Source organism: Pipistrellus kuhlii, unplaced genomic scaffold, assembly GCF_014108245.1.
Source record: "Pipistrellus kuhlii isolate mPipKuh1 unplaced genomic scaffold, mPipKuh1.p scaffold_m20_p_8, whole genome shotgun sequence".
NCBI classification, from domain to species: Eukaryota; Metazoa; Chordata; class Mammalia; order Chiroptera; family Vespertilionidae; genus Pipistrellus; species Pipistrellus kuhlii.
In genome coordinates, this window is record NW_023425584.1 from 57,728,778 (window position 1) to 57,741,425 (window position 12,648).

Sequence of the window (12,648 nt, forward strand, 5' to 3'; positions counted from 1 at the left end):
ACACAGTAAGAGGAGGGAAATGGTAAGATGTAAAAGTGATGCAATTGAGAAAGAGGGGGAAAAAAAGCCAGAGGAAGAAAGAACTTGAAAGGTAGGCTGAAAAGGTAGGCCAGGATCCTGCCCTCAATGCAGTCAGAAGCACTTAGGTAAACAAAGGTTAAATTCAGATCTATGCTTTTTTAAAGTTCAATCTGGCTGCTTTAAGGAAAACAGGGTGGGACACAGTAGGACTGGAAGCAGGCAGGCCAAAAAGAATTTGAGTTCAGGCCCTTCATAATGAAGGCTACAGTGACAGGAGAAAAGGAGCCAAATACTAGAGGGATATTCAGGATGCAGAACTGATAAGATGTGAACTAGATGGGTGCCTGCAGCAAAGGGGGTGCTAACTGCTTAGAGAATGCTGGGAGAGGAGGAGTCGTTCTGAAGGGATTAGAGGATGGACAATTAGATAGACAGACAGACTGACAAAAACAAACTGTAAAATTAAGAGACAGAATAACTGAAGTGAAACCAGACAAGTCTGGATTCAAACCCTCACTCTCTGAGCTACCATTTCCTCATCAGCACAATGTGAGTATTACTACCCACCCTCAAAGCTGCCATAGGAATTAAATGAAATATGTAAAATGCTTCACATAGAGGCTGATGCACAGCAAGTGCTCCAAAATGGTAATATTTACTTAAGAAAATTGATAATGCTACTTAAAAAAAAAATCACAAACTGTGCATTATTGCTCCTTTCCTTTTTCAGGCAATGGTGGTAGCAGATGTGTTTTCTTAAATCCCAGCACCAAAAAACATAAAAGTTCTGGTTGTACTTTCTTTTAACAATTAAAGCTACCATGTTCTAAGCTACTATGCCCAACTTTCATAACAACATGGCAAGGGCATTCTGGAAATCATTTTTCTTCCACTCTCAGCCCAGAGGTACTCCATGGTCCAGGCCTGGCCCATCAGACAAGATCCTATGATGTCCAGCTAGGCTCTGATAGCCAGTCCCCACTTAGTTGCTCAGCTGATAAATAGTAACCCTAGAGTTGCTGGTGCCATTATGAGATGAGAGAGCCTTTCTGAAGATAGGCTTTGGTAGAGTTATCTTTGGTGAAGTCAATGTGGAGGAAAGAAGAGGTGAGCAACAGAATGGAACGAGACTGCTTCCTGTCTCGGCAATCAAAGGCAGCTATTCCTGAATAAACACCATTTCTGGAGTTAGTTTTCTGTCATTTACAACTGAAAAGTCCTAATGATTGTGCCCTAAAATCACTAATACCACTAAATTTTAATTTTACAAGATCTCTAAAAACACTCTCTGCAACTATTAAAACATAGTATACAAATTAAAGTTCTTAAAAGTAAAAACTCAACAAAAAATTACTTTGTGCTTTTTGTTCAATCTGTTGCCTTCACTATGAAGGGTCTGAACTCATATTTATTTTTTCACAATAGCATAATTTACAAAGCAAGTTGTTCAATCCTTATTTCTGAGAGGCAACACTGACTCAAATATCAAACTGAGCATAGCCTGTCTAGAAGAGTTAAAATAATGATTACCTTATTAAAAGTTTCATATTAGTTTTCGACTTTAAAGGATGGAAATAAAAGATGTAGGAAGGGCACAGTATGCATGTCAAGACTCCAATTTTTTAAATCAAAATTCCTTATCAAGTATTTTCTAAAATATGAGAAAAACTCTATTCACCTTCTTCCATATCAATATTGTCTTTGGTTTAACACCCAATTATAATTTTGGCATTAACTAATATTAGAAGAAATTGCAGCTGAATCATTTGGTGAAGGAACTATATGCAGGGCAAAGGAGATTAAATGAGCACTTCAGACTGACACAGGCCTGGGCTCAGATCTCAGCTTTGCCTCCCACTGATTTAATGGGCTTGGGAAAGTTCCTCCAAGCAACACGTTGGGCCTATTGTGAAGATTAAAGAAGATAATGTAGGAAAACCTCCCAGCACACTGCCAGCTCTTTTCCCTTCCATCCTCTATACACAGGGCCTGAGGTATTCATAATCATGTACACCATTTATTCTCCTTATGTTCACATTCACTTCAACAGTCAACCAACAGTCACTGTGGAGTGACTAGGGCACCAACCACATGTTACTTTCCTGAGGGCAGCTCGGTATTATTCAGAAGTATGAAAAATATTCTTTGAGCTTTTGCCTTAAAGGGTGTGACTATATTAAAGACATTTATTTTAATCAGAACTACCTCATTTCTTTGCTTTTTTTTTTTTTTTTTTTTTTTTTTTTGAAAGCAAGGAAAAAACACTATCCCTGGCATCAAGGAACATGGTATGACTTGTCTACCTTATGACATGAGATACAACAAAATAAGATGATTTGTCTACCTTTTCTAACTGTAAAATGTAAAAAAATAAAACTTATATGGATCCTTCTAGGTTTTAAAAGTCTATGATTGATGCTAAGATTTACCTGTTTGGAAGTGAAGCCAGGTCTTATATAATCAAGATAAGAAATCAAGCGAACAAAGTCTACACTACTTAACTGAAAGGTAACCAATAGTTCAAATGATTTTAACTACAAAAAAACAGAATTCTCTGTAAAATATCAATATTTATAGCCATATATTGGAGTTAAATTATGTTGCCTCAAAAGATCGTTCAATTCCTAATTCCCAGTACCTGTGAATATGACCTTATTTGGAAACACAGTCTTTACAGATGTAATTAAACTGAGGTCCTACAAGATTAGGATCAGCCCTAATCCAATGACTGGTTTCCTCATAAAAGGAGGGAAATCTGACACAGACACAGAGGGAAGATAGCTATGCAATGACAGAGACAAAGACTGGAGTCATGCTTCTACAAGCTGAGAAATGTCCAGGAATGTTGGTATTCAAGTGGGATACAATAAGAAATGTCTAAGTCACTATTCTATTTTAGAACCTAAAATCTAGAAAACACAATCATGTAGGTAACTACATGAAAATAAGAGGGCAAGGCAGAATATAGAGAGCAAGAGAAAAGAACAGAGAAAACTTCCTGGAAGAAGCAATATTTGATGAAGGATGGTAAGAATTAAACATGTGATGAGGAACAAGGAACAGAGTCCTTGCAGACAAAGGCATGATACAAACACAAAAAGTGAAATGGAACAATGTCAAAGTCTTGGGTAGTTGGGACATGTCTAGCTGCAAAAGCATTACATAGGAAAAATATTGGTAGTTTAGGATTACTTGTGAAGGACCCTGAATGCTATGCCAAGGAATATACTATGTTTGTCTCACAAGCAGCAGTGTGTCAGTCTAACATTCTGAGAAAGGGAAGGGCATAATCTCACCTGTATTTTAGGAGAGAACTAAAACTCTTTGAAAAAAACATTTTCCGGGCAAATGGAGAGGTGGAGCTGACTTGCATACTCAGAGTTTCAAGAAGTCATGGCTAATAAGGATGAGAGCAGTGATTGTATGATTTGTTGTAGAGTGATTTGCCACATCCTCAAACACCAGTTCTAATGTTGGAATTTTATGTCTCACTTGAACTTTTATAGGGATAAGGCTAGAGGTGGGCTCAAGTACACCCATGCTAAAGCATGATCAATGAAAGAAGACTACTTCAAAAGTGTCTTTACTCTTGCTGTCACACAAGGAAACAACCCTATGTAGTGAAAAATAAGAGTCTAAAGAACAGTTTTGTGAATCAAGAATGTGAATTTTTAAAGAATCAGATATGATACAAAAATTTAAATGGTCCAAGAAAGGGAAAATGAAACAAAACAAAACCAACAATAATGATCACAACCAAAACTGGCAGATACTATCCACTTAACAATAGCTCCTACTGTGTGCCACACATTCCTCCAGGCACAGGATAAATCAGTGAACAAATATAACTCTGGTCCTAGAAATCCTATCTTATATAATAAAGAGGTAATATGCAAATTTACCATCACGCCCTTGCACAAGATGGCTGCCCCCATGTGGTCGCAAGGTGGCCACCACAAAATGGCTGGCAGAGGAGGACAGTTGTGGGCGATCAGGCCAGCAAGGAAGGGCAGTTAGAAGTGACCAGGCCAGCAGGGGAAAGCATTTAGGGGTGACCAGGCCTGCATGGGAGGGCAGTTGGGGGCGCCTGGGCCTGCAGGGTAGGGAGGGCAGTTGGGGGCAACCAGGCCTACAGGAGAAGGCAGTTAGAGGTGACCAGGCCTGCAGGGGAAGGCAGTTAGGGGTGACCAGGCTGGAAGGGGAGGGCAGTTGGGGGCAATTGGACCAGCCAGGGAGCAGTTAGGCATCTATCAAGCTGGCAGGGGAGCGGTTAGGGGATGATCAGGCTGGTAGGCAGAAGCAGTTACAGGCAATCAGGCAGGCAGGAAGACAAGTGGCTGGGAGCCAGCAGTCCCAGATTGTGAGAAGGGTCCCAGGAATTTTGTGCATTAGGCCTCTAGTCTGCTATAAACAAGGATATTTTCCAGCCATTCTTAAACTCTTTTCTGCCAGCTCCCACTGCTCCTCTCCTCTTTAAAAAAAAAAAAAAAAAAAAAAAAAAAAAAAAAGAGCCCTCGACACAAGAGTTTGTAAGAGAAAAAAAAAAAGGAAAAAAAAAAAAAGGAAACCCTTGCAAAAGGTTTGCTCGGAAACAACAAGGAGATCCTAATGACTATTAGCAGGAAATAAAGGAAAACTAGGGTGGAGGAAAAGGGAAGATGTGCTTGAGATGGCACAGTTCACCAGGTCAGCCCAATGTACATTATTTCCCAACCTATTTATTTTCAGAATAAAATTATGTAAATATATGGCAGTAACTAATTTCAAAAATTTGGGAGCTAGGTTAGTATTTGCAGAAGATGGCTAACAAGATAAGTAATTTGCAAATTACTTAACTTTTCTCTCTTCCCCTGTTTTGTACTGATATAGCCTTAGCTGCACAAATTGCCTAGTTTAGTTTCAGAGGAACTACATAAAAATTCATCACTGAATTGCTGTCCTATGTTCAAGAGTATAGTAAAAAGGCCCTTGAAGTTTCCAAGTCTCATCAGAAAATAATGCTGGCTTAAAGATATAACTTCTAAGTGATTCCAAAATAAAATTAAAATTTTAATAAAACTAAAATGATTCCAAGTATATGTATCCTTATTATTTTATCAAAAGAAATTTATATGGATGTTGGCTGCAATTTCTTCTATCTTCAAGAAAGTAGGGGATATATATATATATTTGTAAAAGAAATGTGTGGGATGAAATAATAAATCCCTATGATTGGCAGCACGGCATGGAAAGAGCACTCATTATAATTCGAGTCCAAAAGCACACTCCTGCATTCATTCCTTCCACATACTTTTAACACCTGCTTGACCCAGAGACCAGGACAGATACTGGGACTAGATCCAGTTCCTACCTCAAAATGCTTACAATCTGATATGGGATGGCCAACCCATAAATAAATAAGTAAACTATACTGTTACAGGTATGGTGTTAAATGTCTTTGTGGCTTCCGGGGAATTTAAATGATAAAAAGGTTATCCACACAGTAGGGGATGAGTGCAAATCGGAAAGGATTAGGAGTATGGATTAATATTCAGCCAGGTAAACAGTTTCTAACTCTAGCTCTGCACTTTCAACTTACTCCAGAGCTCAGCATTCCCCAAATGTATCTGCCTTATATATCTCACAAGGGTGTCAGAAAAAACAGAGAATAAGTATGAAATTACTTTTAAAATTGTAAAGCATAACTCAAAGGGAAGTTCAGATACCCAATCCTTTAACTGAGCTCCTTGGGGCCAGATATTTCAGAATCCTGTAGACAGAAAGAAGCTTATACCATATACAGTATTACATAATGAATCTTACAGGGTCTGAGGTGTAGTCAAGGCTCCAAATCAAACAAATTAATATTTCACCAGCCCAAGTTATGAATATGTATGCCAAGTGGCTTAGAGATTATAGTAACCTTACATCAGTTCAGGTCAGTTCCAAAAATATTTTGAGGGATTTCAGGATTTTGGAACTGTAGGATAAGAGATCATTGACCAATATAATACTTACTATGTCTAAGGAAGGTCAAAATTAAAGTAACATTCAGGTTCCCCACATTTTCCCTGATATAACTGATCCTTAACAAAGATGACCATCAAAGTTTATGCATAAGTAGCTTGTACCTGAGAGCCTATTTCTCCCCCACTGAAACAATTCTATATATGATTATCACATGTTAAAACCACATGTCTTTATATAATGTGTTCACACAGCAATGACAAAATATTATGAGTCACAATACAGCCTGAGGGAACTCTGAAAGACAGAAGAAGAGATGACAGAATTCCTCCCTTCTTTCCTGAGTTCAGGTAAAACTCTGCAATAGATCAACTTTGTCTGTGGCACTCACAGCACCACTACCCATACCCCACTGCCCTGGGGCCACCTGGGTATCAACGAAACAGCAGAGCCCCGCACTCAGTGTCAGAATGCCCAGGTTGTAGGCAGGATTGGTATTCTAATGCTGGTAACACTCTTTCACCTCTCAGTCCAATGTTCATCTATAAAACGACAGATTGGGACTAAAATGACGCTTCAAGGTCTCATCCTTCCCGTTCTAACACAACTATAGTCCCAAATTATCTTTTAAGTGTACACAGAATAATTCAGGATAGATAATCCAGGTCCTGAGAGAAAAGTAATCTTAATAAATTAATCAACATTACTGCATGGCAGGCTCTAACTCTTTTAGGTGTACTTTATTCCTTGATACGCATGCTTCTTAACATAAACACATCTTCAGTTGAGAATTTTCAGAAGACGCTAACAAAATTTGAAGAGGAAGGAAGAGTGTAAGTTCTTTTGAAGTAAGAGGGACACTGAGTGGGCAGATCATTGTACCAACCACGACTCTGCCTCTGGCTACTTTCCAAGATTTGCTTTTTAATTTTTATTGTCCAAAGTATTACATATGTCCCTCTCCCCTCAAACACTGACCCCTTCTAGCCTGCCCCCACCCCCTATATTTTGTTACTAATAGTTTCTTCCCTTTCTCAAGCCCTTTAATAACTCAGAATCTTTAAATATGGCCTATATTTTCCGAAAGTGATTCCATTAATTTTTTAATAGAGCACTACTCATTCTTTTCTGATAACAATAAACTAGAAACTATCTGTACTAACCTCACCCCCACCCCTGGAAAAAGAACTTTGCTGTTCATCTTCATGTATGGATTATTCAATATTCACTGAGCTAATTCTTTCACACTGTTGTTAGTACAACACAAATAGTTAACGTGCATTAACAAATTCCAAGGGTTACTAAATTGTATACTGGCTCTACTGAAAACCAACTTGCATCAACATGATTTCATCTTTTTTTGAATGTAAGGTTTTTCCATCCTCTCCCCAGAAGAGTGTGTACTAATGACAGGTAGATGAATGAATTTCAAACTAAACCTTTATGACATTGTCATATGCAGTATATGTATTACCATATTATATATATTCATTCTAGATCCATTTAAACTGTATACAAATAAGATAAAAATCCTGTTTTCTCAGAGGTTTCCAGAGGTCAAAAGCATGATTCTTTCTGTGAGGTCTTCTGTTTGCAACATGAAAAAGCCAAAATAAATAGAAACTGTGTTTATCTTTGGTTGTAAAATATCTCTAGAAGAGATGGGTACAGACGAGTACATGGGGAAGTGGTGGGACAGAGATGAGGCTAAAGTAAGAAGAAAGGAGGTGGGGAAGGGGGGAGGGAGAGAGGGAGATACACACACACACACACACACACACACACACACACTTTGACTCAGCCATTCTACTTCTTGGAATTAATGCTACAGATCATCTTGCACAGATCCAAAACAATTATGTACAAAAAAAAAAAAAATACTCCCTACAGCACTGTCTAGAATAGCAAAGGACTGGAAACAACCGTGGGATAGTTAAATAATGTACATCCACACAATAGATACTATACTGATATAATAACAAATGAGGAAGCATCTTATGCAATTATAAAATAAGCTCTAAATTTTAACTGAAAAAAAAACCACAAACCATTGTGTTACAAGGAAAATATATATATTAAAAAAAAAAAATATATATATATATATATATATATATATATATATATATATTTTTTTTTTTTAAGGAAAAAAAGGAGAAAAACTCTGAATTTTTATCATGTATGCATAGAGTATCTCTAGAAAGATATGTGATGAATTGGTGAGACTGGCTGTGTCTGGCATGGAAAGCTGGGCTGTTGAGGAAGAGAAGTAAGCAGACCTCATTGTACAGGCACAGGGAAAGGCTTTCCCTACACTATTTACTAAATCTCTGTCAGAACAGCATAGTGAAAAGAGTGTAGACTCGAGCCAGGCAGCCTGGGTTCAAGCCCTGGCTCTGCCTCTTCCCAGCTATGTGACTTTCGAGGCTTACCTAAACTCTGTTCCTTGGTATAATCCTCTGCAACACATGGGTAGTAGCACCTAACTCCTAAGTGTCCTTTTGAGGATTAAAAGCAAAGTGACTAACAAAGAGCCAGACACACATAAGTCAGTGTGCTGTAAGTACTCGCTATGATGTTGTCTTTTGAATATTTAACCATATGACTGTCCTGTCACTAAAATCAAAATATTTGAAAATATATAATAAAATTTAAATTAAAAATAAATAACGAAACAGGAATACAACAGGAACACCCTACTCTTATTTTTTTTTTAAACCCATCAAAGATTCTATTATTGTCTTAAGACAAACAACCTTAATTACTGTTTGCTTAAAGAGGCTTCCTGGTAGCTGAAGCATGAGGCAGTGGGTGAACTCCTACAGGGAAACCACCTTAATGAATTCAAGGAATTCAGATTGAGTTTCAAATATGTAGTTTGGCTTTAGACAATGACCTTTATTGAGCTTTCTTCTCAGCATGCATATACCACATTTTCCTGTCCTTCGTCATTCCCTGCCTCTCCCAGGAACAGGACAAAGCCTCTAAAAAAGTAATTCCTCTTCTCGTTTAGTAAACTTATTTATGTCTTTGAATTTAATATTACTTTATCAAATTGATTCCCATCATATTACATAACTGCCTTCTTAAGGCATAATCGTATAGTGCCTAGAGACTCTAGTTCCAGAAGGTCTGATGTTTGGCTGTAGGAAGGGGAAGACAGTGATCAGAGCTGCGTAGCACACACATAAATAACTGCCTAACATTTTAGAGTCTGCCAAACATTTTTACAGGATTCACCTGAGCTGACCTTCACAAATGTCCTGTGAGAGTCTGCATTATATAATCTGTTTTACACAAAAGTTAGGAGACTTTAACAAGGTTATAACCATTAAGTGGCACCGTCAGGAACCAAACCAATGTCTCCTGACTCCAAATTCTGTGCATTTCCAACACTGAGACACTATCATCTTAGCATCAGTGGCAAATAAGTCAGGGAAACAGTCTCTACATTCCATGACCTCCCTCTGAATTTTCTTCTGAGGGGTAAAAACATGCCACATTTGAAAAATAAAAATTCTGGTGTATATTGTTAAGACTGAAAAGCAGAACACCAAATTATGTATACTATAGCATGAACTCAATGTGTAAAAAAAAAAAAAAAAATTATCAAGGGATTTTTAAAAAATTCATAAAAATTGAGCAACTCATATTACAAACAAAAGATTAATCTCCCTAATATATAAAGAACAACCAAAAATCAATATAGAAAAAGACTTGCAAAGCAAAGGAAAACTAGGCAATGGATACAGATAGTTCACAAGGAGGGGGGGAAAAGTCTCTAAACACAGGAAAAAATGCTAGACCCCGCTCTTAGAAACTAGGAAAACAACTTAAAAATCATATATCTATTAGATTGGCAAACAATCAAAAGTCAGATATCCTAGATGAGAGAAACAGAGGCAGAGGCAGACATGGTATGACTACATATATGGAGGATAAATTGTCATAGGCATCAGAATTTTATTTATAGTATTGGACCCACTAATCCCACTTCTGAAACTAAACAGATTTTGAAAACCATGTGATTGCAGGATGTTTGATAAGAGCAGAATACTGAGAAAAACTGGAGAGGATATTAGTTGGGACAAATTAAATCACTTATACTACATTCAGACAACAGAATTCCAAGTAGCTGTCGGAGTGTGTTAGAATGAAAGCAGAACCCCATGGATCTCCAGATTATACTGCCAAGTCCAAACAGCAAAGATCAGATTCTTGTATAGAACATGCTACCTTTTGTGTAAAAAGAAAGAAAATATATGTCTACACAAAATTAATATAAAAATAATTTTAAGAAATAAAATTGATTACTTAAAAGAGATGGGAAAGAATAAAGAGGTGGAAGCAATATATTTCAAATATATAATTTTTATTGTTGAACCAAGTGAATGCATTATCTCTAAAGGCATATAGAAAAATACTTTTTTTAAATGTAAAAAAAAAAAATCCACTCATATACATACCCTTTAGGTAGTGATTTAACCTATGAAAGAGTTGGGGGTCTCCTTACTTTTGCTTCAGGTTTCCTACCAGTAGAGGCACAATCCTGAAGACTAACATTGCTGACTGCTCTTCACCTCACATGCTCCTTCCCAGGGGAAGAAGAAATTCTGAATGGTAAATTTCCCCGTATTTATGGGCATCTATCTAACTGCACAGCATACACATGCTGATGTGATCATCAGCTCCTGAATATCAACTTTTAGAGCGGTAAGCCCCTTTGTGGCAAGGTCTGTGAGTGTGCTAGGCTGCTCAGGACGGGGTGGGCAAACTAGTCTAATTTTGAGGTTCATTACTAGGCAGACCCTTGTTGTTCAATATGCTAGCAGTTTTCCAAATATAGGTATTTTGATTTCCATCTACCTGACCAATTTCTTTCTCAATTTTCAATTTCCATTGAGGAATAAAAAAAGGGTCTCCTTCAAATTTCCTACAAGAAAAATTTCCTCCCAAGAACCTGTCAGAAATTTGAACAAAAATTGGGCCATTGTCTGCAATATACAATAACTGGAAATCTGAATACCCATTAGCAGAACACACTCCAAGCTTTTTGAACCCACTTAAGAAGATACTACAAAGTCATTACAAATTGTTCTCAAAAACACTTTAATAACATGGGGGAAATGTCATGGTATCACAGAATAAAAAAAAAAGCAGATTGTATAACTTGATATACAATATGATTCAGTTAATACAATGTAACATATCTATATCAAGAAAGAACTGCAAGGAAATAAACAAAAATGTTTATAGTAGCAAAATTTACGTGATAGCAGTATGGGTAATTTGGGTTTTCGTATTTTATATTTGTTTGCATTTTCTGTTTGTAATAAAATTGTATTATTTTGATAGTCAGAAAACATATTTAAGAAAAAGATGGAGGTATTTAAAAAGAAAAGGAAGGGCTGACGAGAAGCCATTGCTATTTGCTCCACTCAGACTTTGCCGCATCCAAGCTGTGCACAGAGGTTTTTGCTTATGAATGGCCTGGTCCTTTCAAACCTATACTGAAAGGTACTGGGTTCGATTCTGGTCAAGGGCATGTACCTTGGTTGTGGGCACATCCCCAGTAGGGGTGTGCAAGAGGCAGGTGATCGATGATTCTCTTTCATCAATGTTTCTAACTCTCTATCCCTCTTTCTCTCTGTAAAAAATCAATTAAAAAAAAAATTTAAAAAAAAAGAAAAAAAGTGGGGGGGAAACTAAACAGACACCTCAGGAAGAAAAAAAAATACACACACACACACACACACACACACACACACACACATATATACATATATATATATATATATATATATATATATATATATGGCAAATGATATTCCACATCTTATGTCATTAGAGAAAAACAAATAAAAACAGTAAGATACCACTACAGACCGATTAGAATGGTCAAAATCCAGAACAATAACAAAACCAAACACTGACAAGGATGTGGACTAACAGGAACAGTTATTCATTGGTGGGGGGAAATGAAATGGTACAGCCACTTTGGAAGTTTGGCAGTTTCTTACAACAAAACTAAACAAACTTTTACCTTATGATCCAGCAACCATACTCCTTGATATATATCCTAAGGGGTAAAAGTTATGTCCACACAAAGACCTGCACAGGATGCTTACAGCATAACTGCCAACAGTTGGTAGCAAACAAGATGTCCTTCAGTAGGTAAATGGATAAATAAATGGTGCTACATCAAGACGACGGAATATTACTTGGTGCCAAAAAGAAATGAGTTATTAAGCCATGAAAAAACATGTAGAAATCTTTAATACAATTACTAAGTTAAAGAAGCCAATCAGGAAAGGCTACATACTGATTCCAACCGAAAGACATCTATAAAAAGCAAAACTATGGAAACAGTAAAAACGTCAGGGTTGCCTGGGACTAGGGAGAGATGAATGGGCAGAGCACAGAGGAGTTTTAGGGCAGTGAAACTACTCTGTACAATACTATATTAATTAATGCATTTCATGCATTTGTCAAAATCCATAGAATGTACATCACCAAGAGTGAACCCTAATGAAAATATGGTTTTGGGTGATTATGATGTGTCAGTGTAAGTCTATCTGTTGTAACAAATGCACCACTCTGGTGTGAGATGTTGACAGCAGGGGAGGCTGTGAGTGTGTAGGATATATAGTAGACAGGAACTCTGTATTTTTTGCTCAATTCTGC

At 37.2% G+C, this 12,648-nt stretch overlaps 1 protein-coding gene across 7 annotated transcripts in view; it reads right to left on the reverse strand.

The window, feature by feature from the left end:
* Nucleotides 1-12,648, reverse strand: part of FNIP2 (folliculin interacting protein 2) — a 121,305-nt gene that overhangs the window by 63,245 nt on the left and 45,412 nt on the right. The gene's annotated exons all lie outside the window — the stretch shown is intronic.